Source organism: Dunckerocampus dactyliophorus, chromosome 11 (genome assembly GCF_027744805.1).
Source record: "Dunckerocampus dactyliophorus isolate RoL2022-P2 chromosome 11, RoL_Ddac_1.1, whole genome shotgun sequence".
In the NCBI taxonomy this organism is placed as follows: Eukaryota; Metazoa; Chordata; class Actinopteri; order Syngnathiformes; family Syngnathidae; genus Dunckerocampus; species Dunckerocampus dactyliophorus.
The window spans coordinates 22,160,214-22,174,124 of NC_072829.1; positions in this window are offsets into that span (position 1 = coordinate 22,160,214).

Here is a 13,911-nt window from a genome sequence, read left to right on the forward strand (position 1 = left end):
TTTTTATCTCAAAAAGTCCTGTTAGCGTATTTAGCTAGCTAACAAAATGGCCACCGGACCGGAAGTCAGCTGTGTTGCCCGTCTATGACGTCATCAGCAGTTGACTCTCAAAAATGTTAACACAAAATGTGTTTTTATAGCTTTACATGCACAAAACAATTCTAAACACATATAAATGATGAATGAAAGGGATACATTTAAGGTTACTTTTACCTTAACTCAAGACGTGATCGACATCTTCCTCTTCAACACCACCTTTCTCGTGTTTTTCAGCTTCTTTATCAAAATGCTGGCGCTTGTGACGTTCTGCGGCTCCTTTTTGGGTTATTGAGGTGAGAAACACTATTGAATTAAATTGCTGTAATCATGTCTTCACTGACGGAAAAAAATAAGCTTGAGTGTTCATTTGCTCCTTTCATTCATCATCTACACGTATTTATAAGCATTTTGAATTGTTTTCTTCATGTAAAACTATCATTGTAAAACTATAATAATGTCTTTTGTGTTTGCATTTCTGGCTTTCTGGAACGGATTCATTTCGATTTATGTTATTTCTTATGGGAAAAATTGATTCAGTTTTCTCCAGGTACTCCGGTTTCCTCCCGCATTCCAAAAAGATGCATGTTAGGTTCATTGGCGACCCGAAATTGTCCATAGGTATGAATGTGAGAGTGAATGATGATTTTGTCTACCTGCCCTGCAATTGACTGGCGACCAGTGCAGGGTGTACCCCGCCTCAAGCCCAAAGTCAGCTGGGATAGGCTCCAGCATACCCGCGACCCCAGTGAGGATAGGCGGCATAGAAGATGGACGGATGGATGGAAAAATTGCAACTAATCAATGAGGCTAACCAAGGTTCCACTGTATCAGAATGTCAATAGATACATAGAATGACGACAGATATACTGTTGCTCAGCATTTCTATGATCTCCAAAGACAGACAGGGTATTTCCGTCGCTCATATCTAAAATGTAACACATTGCTTACATTTGATTTGTCTCTGCAGCGCTTGAAGTGGATTTCATGAGGTTGGATTGTGTTGTAATGTACAATTTCATCCTAAACCTGCTTCTGTGAGACAGATCATCTCCAGGAAAAACAAGATAGGCCAATATAAATGTGTGCACATCTGTGTATGACAGAAAAGGAGATGACACATTCATTCAATCCCTGAGTGTAATACTGTAGTAATCCCTCCCGCTTGCGCACACTGAAGTGCCACTTATACTGTATTACACAACCTTCAAGGAACATGGCTGCAATCAAGGCAAAAAAAAAAAAAAAAGACCAGACACCTTGATATTTTTGACATTTTTGTGCTGTCCTGCACCCTCGTTTCATCATCACACACTCGGCCAGATTCACCCACCATTTAAAAATGGACTTTTGTGAACAAGAGGAGGAAGAGTACATACAGACGGGAACCTATGATGACTTAAATCAAGCGTGCAGTCGAGTCTGCTCACCTGACCTGAGTCATAACATCAGTAATTTAACATGATTTTTAATACAGTCATCCTATGCAGCTGCTGATTACAACGGAAGGGTGATTTATTCAGTGTATTTTCAGCTCGGTTGAGCCGCAGCAGCTTCTACATGTGCCCATTCACCCCATGATCACGGGTGTCAGTGGTGGCTTATCAACTTATCTCTTGACAACACTATGATAAACATCATATATATACAGTATATACTGTATATATACTGTATATATGTATTGTTATGTTATATATTTGTTATATGATAGTTATTCATATTAGTAGGGATGAGCAAGTATATACTGTATCTGTATCTGTATCTGTTCACCCATCTAAATAATCCGTATCCGTATCTGTATTCGGAATGGGTGGGGCATAAACCGGAAGTGGGTGTGGTTTGTCCGGAAATGGGTGGGACTTAAATTGGTACATTATTTTAAGTCTGAAATTGACATGGATTGATAAAAAATTGCTATATTTATTGTTTATCTTTCACCTGCATGTGTACTGTGTATGTGTGGAAGTGATCTGTAAGATTTATTAGTTTTTAGTAGGGTTGTTAAAAATAACAACTGCAACTAATTTATTTTATTAATTACATTGCATTTTTTTGCATATTTAACGCATACATATCATGGCAAACCACTGCTCTCTGTTACGATGACAGACAGCGGCAGCCGTGCGGTTCAAACACCACATACAGTATGTATTTCCAACTCTGAACTAACGAAATAAACGTCTCAAGACCATTCGTCATTGTAATGACACTTCCTAGTTGTCACTAGACAGACAAGATGGATTCCCGAACAATCCGAACATCACATCAACGTCTTTATTATGCGTGTATGTGCGATCTAAATCGGGTCACCAACATAGCGCCCGCCATCACCAGGTGGCCACTACGGACCACATGAGTCGTGCACCAGCTCAAAGATAGCTGAAATAGTGCCACTTGCATCTATTTTTTTGTTGCTATTCTTGTTTAAATCACACTGGAAATGACAATATATATAAAAAAAATACTTAAAAAATTGTACAATAGTCTGTTTTAGTAGTGCCTATTCTCTTTTGTTCCTTTAAGTTAAAGGGATAGTTCGGATTTTTTGACATGAAGTTGTACGACATCCCCATCAGCAGTGACTTACCTCCCCATTTGGTCCCGCGAGTCCGGTTTTGGTCGGATTTCCGTGACGAGGAACGTAGTTCTGCTTAGTTTCCGGGTCATTTAAGTAAAGAGTTTGGCTCCTCAACACAATACAAGGAGTAAGTCACTGTTGATATAGGCCACTGCTGATGGGGATGTCATACAACTGCATGTAAAAAAATCCAAACTATCCTTTTCACATGTGATTAAACGTAGTTCCCAATTACGATGCGAGAAGGGCACATGAATGCACCAGGGCAGCCGCGGAGCTTTGAGAGTTGTTGTCGTGACACGGACCACGTTATTGATGCTCAACTAACAGTGTGCGTCTATAAACGTGAGTAACCTGGTTATTTCTCATTCGTTCACTGCATTGCCAACAATTCATTATATTGTTAGCATGCTAATTCAATGTGTTTAGTCTACTCCTGATAGCTGAGATGTTCTGTTGCTGTGCAGTTGTGTTTATGTCTAGCAGGGGGCGGTCGCTATGTGTGACTGGCCAATCACAGAGCGTGAAGAGTGAACACATAACGGGGATTTTCCGTCATCATGATTATGGATAATGACGAGCTGTACACGTTTCATGCTCATACTCAGGAAAAAGGGATTAGCCGTAACAGATACTCGCTGTAGACAATCCCTGTTAGCGCCCCTTCCGTTGTGCAAGACAACCACAGGGATAAAAAGTAAGGAGTTGTTCTCTCTTTTTTATTCCTGTAATTCTTGTATGTAATCTTTCTATTCATGTTTTTTGTACAGTATGTCCTTCATGTGTTCTGTGTAGCTTGATTGTTACTTAATTTGGGTAGAATTTCGTATATAAATTCCCACTTACAGTCGTAGAAATGGAACTCGTTCAAAGACCGAGGACCTCTTGTACTGTGTCTCTACGCAACTACAAACTAGAAACTACACTCAAGGACATAAACCTTTCTTATTTGCCACCAAGAAGTTGAATAAGTTAACAGATGCTTTCATACGTCTGTGTAATGTCAATACTTTAATTGCATTCACGGGGAGTCGTGTTACTACCAAATGCTGGGCTCTTTTTCAGCATTCTAAAGCATATGGTATGACGCACATGGCACGCAAATGTACCACACCTCATTTGAAGAGCAATCCACCCACGAGCATGCAGATGGGTGCAAGCGTATACATCATTTACCAAGAATGTGGAAAACACAAACAATAAGCTTTGTGCTTTTCCTCCGAGAGGTCAGAGCTCCGCCAAGCTCGCCCACTTGTCACCGACCAAATCATAATCAAATAATTACATTTTGTTCCCTCAGATCCGAAAGTAGTTTGACAATCAGCATCTGGATGAAATATGACCTCTCTTTATCACTTTGAATCTGACAAAAAAAAAGCACAACAAATTAGAACCTAATCTGATGAGATTTCACAGGAAGATAAGCGCCCGAAGATGTCAAATGGGATTTTCGCATTCAAATGCTGCCAAAGTCACAATCAAAATTGGATGGCGCTTGCTTTGGCATGGTGGCTTCTGGCCCTGCTAAACATGCAGCATTTCATTCAGAAGCGGAAGTATGATGTAAGACTCAGCGAGGACAGGTCATGTGAATAGTCAAAGAATTCTCTCCTCAGACATAAAACCTTCTAACCAGGCCAAGAACTCTCTCAAGAGCTTCAGTGTGTCATTGTCAGAGACTACAATACAAGAGGAATCTTCATGAAAAGTCAGTGGGTAAAGCCCATCCATCCATTTTTTATACCGCCGAGCTGGAGCCTATCCAAGTTGACTTCGGGTGAGAGGCGAGGTACACCCTGGACTGGTCATCAGTCGAGTGCAGGGCACAACCAATGAAACTCACATTCAAACGTGCATGTTTTTGGGAGGAAGCCAAGCATGCATGGGTGGTTGGCATGAGGCCAACATGCCAACCACTAGGCCACCGTGAAGCAGTGAAGCATGTGTTCAATACTGGCAAGAAATGAAGATATGTGTGATCAGACGTTCCTGAGCACACAGAGAAAGTACTGTACCAGAATGATGTGTACATATAAAGCAAGGAATGACAGAATGTGAGAAATGAAATGACCAAAATGCATTAAATCATTGAAATGCAAGGTGCTAACAGTAGACCAAACGCCAGCGTTCAACACTTGCATTCTGATGCAGGTCATTTAAGCCAGCACAGCAAAATGGAAGCATGCGGCTGGCCAAGAAAGAGTCAAACTTCCATAATACACAATGAACTATTCCACCACTGTAACAGGAACATACTTCCACAGCAGATACATTTTCGGGGGTAAACTGAGGTTGGATTAGTAACTGAATAATAAGTAGTGTGCTTTGCTGCACAGCTGTTCGCTTCCGAATGACAAAAGAAAAATGAATGAAGCTATTTACTAGAACTTTTAATGTGACGATAAGAATCCCAGTGAATTAATTTAGTGTGGATGACGTTCTAATTTGATGGCATCTTGACATGAAAGCGCATTCTTTTTCTATACCGCTTATACTCGTTATGATCACAGGTGAGCTTTAGCCTGTCCCAGCGGACACCCTGAACTGATCACCTGTCAATCACATAGACAGACAACCATTCACACTCACATTCACACCGACGGACAATTTAGAGTCTCCAGTTAACCTAACACGCATGTTTTGGGATGTGGGAGGAACCTTTTGATCTGCGTGACACTATGACACCTGCCAGAGTTTTGGGTAAACTTACATGACAGCAGATGTGCTAACATGTCAGGTTTGAAGCACAGCGGGTGAGTTTCTCTTATTGTGTTGCTCACTTATCTCACAACTCAGAACATCCGTCCATCAATCCATTTTATTCCATGTGTCCGGGACCCAGTGGAAGTGTTGGAGGACAGCATACTGCACACACGCTAGAAATTGGTTGATTAATGTGATGAGCAGAACAACTGAACAACTTCAACTTACTGCCAGCAATGCAAACCAAGTGCCTACTTTGAGACATAATCTACGGTTTCTTTCAGAGCGCGGCAGACTGCACTCCCAACATTATATCACAATAATTCAGGGCTAATAAATGACCTTCAACAGAATGGCAGATCATCCAATGGAATGCTCTAATCCGGTGGTCCTGGGCCTTCAGTGGTGACTTGACCAGCCAAAATTGTCTAGGCAGAAAAAGACACTGTTATGGGCCAGTATTGTTCAAATAATAATCAAAATAATAATAATATATATTGCCATACCTTGCCCCGACTAGGCAAGGGAGGAGTGTGTCCAAGTTCTGTCTTTTTGTCACTGTAGCTGGTGAGGGTGTTGCAGGGTGTGTGGGTTGCCTTGTGGAGATTTTATGAAGCTTTCACACCTGCATTGTACAGCGATACGGAGGTGGAGATCTACTCCTGCTTGCTAGCTACTTCAGCTTTGTTGATCGCTTGTAATTAATCACTGAATACATGCATGACACAATAAACATTTCCTGTCTTTCACCTTTAATGCGCACCCCACTCGCTAAATATTGCGGCCGTGTCACTAAATTGTCAACACAGTCTGCCTATGAGGTGTGTTACGAAGCGGAGTCACAATCGCCACAATAACATTATTAATGAAGCAAGACACGCACTTAATCCTTTATCTTCCAATGCACCATCACTGATACGCCTGACTTTAGCATCTAGCTAAAAATGTTCCAGCTGAAACGGTCAAAAGTTTGGTTGAACTTTTCAACAAGATGCAAACTCATCCTCGTGAAACAAGTGCTTGAAGGTGGTACTGGGTAAGGAACGTCATTTTACACAATTAATACACGACTCTTGCATGTAGGCTAAACTAGCAAACGCCGTTGTAGCGGTAGTCTAAAGCCTCGTTGACACCGCCACACACTTTGTCCCCGCAGTGGTTCGCAGTTTTGCATGCCGATGAGTAAATTGGTCGTAAACAGGTGTGAAATAAGTGTAAACACGTGCAAGTGCGCAAAGACAATTTTGAAATGTAAAAAATCTGTGGCACGCATAATTTACGTGAACTCGTCATGAATGCAACGCGAACGCACCGTGCAAATAATGCGGGCGGGTGCGTATCAAAGTGTGTCTCATTCGCGTGAATGGACTTTAACACCACATCTCGTGGCAATTCTGTGGGAATTGTCCAGTAATTTCTGTAGCGTCTCGGCTCTTCCTTGTGATTTTCCGTGAATAACTAATCATAATGCACAAAGCGAAGTGTTCGAGTCAGCAATTCCTTCTCCAACACTGTCAGCGTTATTGCATCCTTGCTGTTCTTTGCACGTTCTCTACCTGCAGCTGCGAGAAAATATAGACTTAGCTTTCTTTATGACATGAGCTTCTCCTCCGGAGTTCAACATCTTGTAGGTCCCTCGCAAAAAGAGGAGTTAATGAAGCTGGGGTGATGCCTGCTGTTGAGTGGCGTCACACGGGATGCGGCGGGACACAGCGGGTCCAAGTGATGCCACGACTGCTTCATGGATGCGGGAAGTGGTGGTGCCGATGCATAACCATGCAGGAACAATGCGTGTAGGGCGTACTGTTGTCGTGCGCTAGACGTAAACAGTACTTGACAAGGTGTAAATAAGTCATGCGGGAGCGTGCATCATTTATACGTAAACAAAAGGCAAACAGTGCGCAAACTAGTCTTCATGCTTTCCAGGCGTGCCTTAAATAAAAAAAATGTATGACATAACTGGACAATGCAGAGGCCGCTTTAGGCTGTGTTCACACTGCAGGGTAAGGCTGATGATGACCAATTTGGATTTTTTTGTTAAAATCCGATCTTTAATGTGGTCGTTCACATTCTCAGAAAAATGCAACTTGCCAATGACCCAAAACATGATGTAACGCACATTGCTGTGTGTTTACAGAGGTAAACATTGCCCCGGTGCTCTCCTTGCCGCGTTTATGGCAGTCCCAATGAGGAGTAAACATTTTCTTAACCAAACAAAAAAGGAAGAGGACCAGAATTCTGGCTGTGGAAGTTCATGGAGAACTCTCTGTGATGTCTGTTCCGAGGAGCGCGTGGGTGGACGTTGCAGCCAGGAGTGCTGAGACAATAACGTGAACACTTTTATAAAATAATATTCAGATGACAATTACAAATTTTGCCTTCATCTGTGAGTACCTTTATCCAAGTCTCGCACCGCAAAACACACCTCGGATATGTGATGGGATCTGTAGATGGGATATATGCCAGATTTATATCTACATACGAACGAGGCCTGAGTTGCATCTGAAAAAACTGTACTGTTCACACGGATATGAAAAGTCAGATACAGGTCACATATGAGCAAAACCATCGGAATTGACGTGCAGTGTGAATGTAGCCTAAGGCTATGTCCAGAAAATACAGCTTCTGTGTTTTGGCCTTCCGTCCACAGACAAACATAGGTTTTTGTCCTTAAAAACTGAGCTTTTGGAAAACTCCGGCTTCGGCGTATATGTGTGTGTGGATGGTGAAGACAGTTTGTGGCCTGTCCCCGCTGTCAAATGACATAACAATTATGTGCCGTCATTTCCACACTTGATAAATATAATTTAATGTGTGCAATGGCAAACAATAACTTGCTGGTTTTAAGCATACTGAGATAAATTTTTGCATCTTTTGAATAAACATACTCCTGCGTTTGCTTTACATCGACCAGGGGTCGGCAACCCGCAACTCTGGAAGCACATGCAGCTCTTTAGCCTCCTTGTTGCAGCTCCCTTTGCCGAGCTCTGTGACTTTTATAACACCGAAATGTGCAGTTCTGACTGAGCAGCGTGTGCAGTGAGACACGCAAAAGGACAGCGCAGTCTTGGGGGGTGTGCTACCCGTATCCATAGCCATGGATACGTCCCTAAAAAGAAAAATTCCGAATGGATGTATTCCTTTGCCTTCACTGCCAATGACGCTGGCTTACAAGGTGCGAGAAATGAGCAAACAACAAAAAAATCAAATGCTGAAAGACATTTTCAAAACAAGCATGCAGCTTTTTCTGAAACGTACCGAACTGCAGACGGGCGTAAGAGAGCGATTTTTCAGAACTACTACAGAAGGTTGAGCAGAGCAAACGTACTTTTAAGAAGTGGACGAACATTCCAAACTCAACTACAGCTGTTAGTGTTGTGGTGGCGCATGAGAGCGTAAGGAGGGGGAAGCCGTTCACAGACGGAGAATGCATGAAATAATCGTTCAAATATAGCTTAAAAAATATCAGAGCATCTTTTCATTCATCTTCTCGCAAATAAACAGGAAATTATTTAGAAAACGAAAGAAATGCCTCTCTCTACAAAGACAGCAAAGGACAGGACCGATAGAATATTCGATTCCTTGTGATGATTCCTCAAGTGATCGAGCAGACGACGCTGATATGCACGCACAGTATGTGAACTCTGATGGGCTTTTTTATGTTGAAGTTGGCTAAGTTTTGTTTTCATTTGACACAAAGGCGGGAACGACTGAAAAAGTCCAACATAGTTCAGAGTTTCAATTATTTCAAAGCAGGCCTACACAGGCACTCTGTACGTACTTATTTTAGTTGAATTCCGTTCCAGACTGTTTTGAAAGAGGAGGCAAAATGGCTCCGTTGATGGTAAAGGTTGCCGACCCCTGACAATGACGAACAAAGGGGCCATTAAGGGCGACGGCCGTTGGGGAGAAGACCCGATTGGACCTCTAGCTGGTGGGACAAGCATGTCGTAATTGTGGAAGAACGGTGTGGGAATGTTCGTATGGCAAGGACATCGTGATTGTGTTTGACTGAGCTGAGTGACAGAGCGATATTTCAACCAATGGTGAGGGACGACTGTAGCAAGTTTTTTAAGAGTACCAATTTGGCACCGTCATCAGATATCTAAACCTACGGTGTCCAAACTTTTTCCAAAGAGGGCCGCATACAGAAAAATCTAAGGATGCGGGAGGTCACTTAGATCTTTGTATAGTTTTTATTATAAAAAACTAACTATTTGCATATATTTAAAGCCAAAGCTTTGTGTTATTAATTATTAGAATCAAGATTTCAGCTTTTTTCTTTACATTTCTTTACATTGTGCCTTTGTGCTCTATTTTTCTTATGTTTAATTTTATTTCTACAATAATGAAGGAGTCACAGGCTACAAACGGCCCCCGTGGCCGCACCTTGGTCACCCCTGATTTAAACGATACCCAACCCTAGTAACAACGCAATCCATTTCCTTTTTATGTGAACTCTGGATCGCCTTCACTCAGTGTCTAAAAAGGAATTCTGGTCCCTGAGAGTATTGTGGCCTTCGTTTCACCACAACATGCTGCCCTCCAGCAAACATGCGTTTTTGTGGGCCAACAAACTCTTGCCCTAATTAGCCATAAATCATGAGTGCATTTGAAAATCATCACCAACCTTACCTATAAAGAACCCCAATAAAAATGAGCAGGTCTTCGACTAAAGCATTTAAAAGCCCATATGTAAAGTGGGGTAGTGGAGTACATTAAGTGATTGTAGTGGATTTCTATTGACATTATGCTCTGAAGAGAGAAATGCACACACACTAACATTATACTACAACCATCAACTATGAGGTCTGTGGTTTTTCGACGATATTACTCTTATATATCGTGTGCTGCTCTGCCTGACAAGTATTCTTATGCCTCTATATTTACCTCAATATCCCCCTTAAAAAATCAATCTAGGGACAAGACATGCAGCCAATATAACTGCTGTTATGATAGTGAATAAGCCATCCTTGTTATCACACACATCAGAAAAATATATGTGCTAGAAGGTATGTTTTTAATAAGCCCTAGTGCCAGTTGTTATCCTTTTTAATACAACACTCCACCCAGGTGAAATCTTATTAAAAGTCATCCCTATGAATAGAATTTTCCGTAATGCATTTTTTCTGAACGATGTCAAAACTCATTTTTGAGATATTAAATCACAAACACAACACAAAGCAAAATGCCATACCAAGATAGATATGGGCAATATTTTACCCACGGACTACGTAGGTCACGCACACACTTCCTTCGACCATGCATCAAAATAACCGTCACTCCGGCTTCCTTTCAGAACATCCTGAAATCCTGTCATAACAGTGCTGCTGCGCACCCTGTTAGCGCCAAGAACGACATGTAGGACACATTCCCTCAATCTCTCCAACGCAGGGCGTGCGTCTGGCTATTTGATTAAAGCGGCGGCTGGGAGCAAGATCTAATTGTGAAAACAGGATAAACACTTTCTCTGAGAAGGCAACCGGTGCAAATCAGAGCGCTCCCCAGAGTATTGTTGAAGGAAATTGGTTTAAGGATGAGACACAGAATCATGTGTCAATGTAGAGGCCTTTCATCCCTCTCTAACCCACCCAAACCGTCTCCGGCAAGCACTTAGGATGCACATTTTCACTGCATGTGACACAGCTCTTTCCCTCGCCTGTGTGGTAGCTGTACGAGCATCAAGTCAGATCACTGGATGTGATTGGAGCTGATGACTTACCGTATAAATCACTTATATCGCAGCCCCGTGATGTAAGCCATTAAAATATGAAATCCTGCAAAAGATGGTAGTTAAAAAACATAGGAGATGATTGATAGACAGCAATGCCACAGTGTATGACATTAACAAATAACCCTAAGAAAAACACGTACAGTGTCTTTGGTCTGTTGAAGCAGCTGCCATGGTTCATGTACGAAAGTAAGGCGCCATGAAACACCACTGCGACAACCTTGGCATTCATAATAATAAATCTGTAATAAAGGCAATTTTTCTCCTGGATTTTACAAGCCACTTCCGAACAGAAGAGCTGATCGAACGAGTCCAGCTCGAACCGGATTTAAGTGTTTTGCAAATAATCCTCTGGCCTTGACTGGGGACAACAACATGGAGGTAAGCCTTGATAGCAACAAATCACTCGAACCCAAAGTCAATTAAAAAGCATGCTAAGAACCATACCACGAGTAATTACGTGACACAAATCATACTAGACGACATAGTTGCACACACGTTCAATACATACAGTGAAAACTCGGTTAGCACTCCGTTTAGCGTGTTTCTCGGTTAACGGAAAAAATTGACACCAAAATTTAGCCTCGGGTTGCATAGATTTTCAAATGTGTGCGTCTTGTTGTGTTATTAACACATTACAGCTGTGTTCTTAAGGTATTTTTTATCACAAAACATTGTTTTTAGCAGCCTAGTGGCTAGGTACTGCATGGAAACAGGAATATATATATGTATATATATATATTTGCATATATATATATATTAGGGACGCTCCGATAAGGGTTTTTATGCTACCAATTCCGAATCCGATCATCCATGAGTGAGATCGCCCGATACCGATCACATGGATTAATTGTACTTTCTTTAATTGTATTTTTCAATTTCTTTATGATGAGTGCTATTGGCCAGGTAATGTTAACAAAATGTTAACAATAGGTAATTTTCATTAAACAACACGCAAATAGTGTTTGGAGAACGAGATATATAGTATAATGACAACAATAGACACTTGAAAAAGTTAGTACGTACCCAATGGACGTAATGTCCACTTCCCCGTGGGAGAAAAACGAGCTCCAAACTGACCGCATTGCTTGTTTGTTGTAAAAACAAACTGTCACTGTGGTAAAAAGTCACATTCGGAGTCCGACAGCTAGGCAAAGCGTGTATAGGAAGACGCAAGAGAAGTTGAACACCAATGGGTTTGACAAGGGCGTGATCAAACACACTGGCATCGATTAGCGTAGCCTGTGTCAAGCCGTCAAACCGAAACCATTGGCGGTTTTACAGACGGGTGTTGATTCTCAAGGCAATACGGGACAAAGTGCGTTCCTTGTCGGCTCGATACAGGTGTTTTGAACCCTACCTGGCACAGCGCACATGCACATTCATGTCACGTCATTCGTGTCATGACATGAATAGTCATGTCGCCGCCGCACGGCAATCGGTTTTTGTGATTTTTTTACGGAAATCAGCCGATACTAATCAGTGGCCGATCTGTAGGAGATGTTTTGTGGTACCATTGTTGGCTTTATGGAACAAATTAAATGGATTTACATTATTTCTTATGGAAAAAAATTATTGGGTTAAAGTACGTTTTGTATATTCAGTCTGACTTTTTGGAATGGATTAATGACGCTAACCAAGGTTCCATTGTATTTTCAATAAAATGACTGTACTCCAAAAGATTAAAAGTAGCTAGCATTTATCACTCAGTTCTGTAGTCTGGGGAGATTTTGCTAGAATTATGTGTCCCAACTATTTTCAGTGTGCTGACACCATTTTTCAGTATTACGTATTATCCAACTCTGAAATGTTGTCAGACACTGTTTCTGGGATGGATACCTGAACCTGGGCCTGCACTCAAATTAGAACAGGGGATTTTTAGACTGATATTTTATGTAACTGCTCTGAAAAGCCACGCCACCAAAAGGTGAGTGAATGGAATTTTTTTCAGCAAAGCAAGCATGGGTGGAGGTTCCTTAAAATGCATACGCATATGGAAAAGAAATAGGGAAAAAAATGTAAACCTTCAGTCTCCTTCAGTTTATGTTTTATATATTGTGCTTCATATAAGTCGTATATAAGGAAATAACATGTCAACATGTGTTCCATACACATTTCATATATATTTTTTTTTATCTATAACTATCTATCTATAACTATAATTTAAAAATAATATGAAACATGTATGGTATGGTATGTTGACATGTGATTTCCTTACCACATACATAGTTTCCACATGAGTGAAAAAGCACTTTCAAGACTAAATCATATGTGAATCATATGATAATATAGTAAACATAAACACTGACTGAACGTTTTTTCTATTTCTTTTCCATATCGGTAAGAGAGGTGATTGATGGTGTTGTAGTGCGTATCCACTTGCACAAGTTCATCAGCTTCAAGTTTCATTTTTAAATCCGCAAAGGTTGAATGGAGGCAACTGGACTCTTTTTGTGTTTTGTTTCACCTTTAATCCAAAAGGCTTCTTCAGTCTCCTTATTTATGTCTCTGGTGGGTGATGTTCCCACAGTCGGGTTGTTGTTGTTGCCCGACGTGGCTGGTAATCAATCGTCCTGCATCACAATAAGTTATTTCGCCTGCCTGGTGATACTCTTCCCGAGGAATGAGACAATCTTTGGGGGAGAGATGTTGGGACATTGCTGTACGCAGATGATAGGTCATGACACAAACCTCTCCTCCTCTGAGGGTCTTTCTTTCACACTTCTTTCAAACCAACAGTCCTTCCTATCCAAAATTTGGGCATCATTGTCCTTTATTTTGAGATGCAAATGAACTGCTGAGCCCGAAGAAACTGTTATCCTATCTTCTGCCAAGTTTTTCTTTCAGGTTTGCTTGGTCTCTC